This window comes from Octopus bimaculoides, chromosome 9 (assembly GCF_001194135.2).
Source record: "Octopus bimaculoides isolate UCB-OBI-ISO-001 chromosome 9, ASM119413v2, whole genome shotgun sequence".
In the NCBI taxonomy this organism is placed as follows: domain Eukaryota; kingdom Metazoa; phylum Mollusca; class Cephalopoda; order Octopoda; family Octopodidae; genus Octopus; species Octopus bimaculoides.
In genome coordinates this window covers 76,013,703-76,014,543 of record NC_068989.1, presented here as the reverse complement: position 1 = coordinate 76,014,543, position 841 = coordinate 76,013,703, and the positions used below count along the sequence as shown (strand labels likewise).

The 841-nt window shown below is 34.6% G+C and overlaps 1 protein-coding gene across 2 annotated transcripts in view; it reads right to left on the bottom strand.

Moving 5' to 3' along the window:
- The window catches only part of LOC106868254 (uncharacterized), a 36,096-nt gene that overhangs the window by 31,637 nt on the left and 3,618 nt on the right, over positions 1–841 (bottom strand). The gene's annotated exons all lie outside the window — the stretch shown is intronic.

Genomic DNA, 841 nt, shown 5'->3' with positions numbered 1-841 from the left:
ATATATATATATATATATACTAGACTGGATTAGACTACCCGTGACCCGTTCGGTCACTGACTGCTCAGATAATAAAAGCTGATTGAAGCTGACTGAACATTGCATTGAAATGAAAGTTAAATATTTCAATTCGTTCGTGTCATCATAAGTCTGGTTTACAAGTTCATGTTTAAGGTTTTATTAATTGTTTACAGCATCTGATAGAAATAGAACTTCTGGAATAAACTTGAAAGCCAGTAACACCATTTATTCATGGCATATGTGCATACTTCTACAAAAATGCAAACGTAATTGTTATATAACATAAGCATAAAATTAATGGAAACAATTTTCATAGCATTATATATTCCCGTTTCAATGTTATATTAGTTTCACACTATTTTCGCATTATGCCTCGTTTTGGCGATAGAAACCACGTATCTCGAGAATTCGTGGACCAATTTACGCAAAACTTGTTTTTTTTTTCCATTTTGTATTCAGATTTCAGGGGTACCATACTTTCAGAGTACTTTCCTATTATGCGCCCGTTTGGTTGTATTGAATTACAGACACGTATGCACGCAAGCATGCACACAAACAAAACTATCCAGGTGTTCACAGTAAATAGCAAGGACTCCAGGATTTACGGCTTAAATTTGTGGAAACAAACCCCCAAAAACCACGTATCTCGGGATTCCGTGGTCCGATTTACGCGAAATTTGTCTTATTTTCTTTGTATTCACATTTAAGAAGTACCTGATTTTCAGAGTACTTTCCCATTATACGCCGGTTTGGCTGTATAAAGTTAGACAAGCACGCAAGCAAGCAATCAAAGACTTTTAGTATTATATATATATTATAC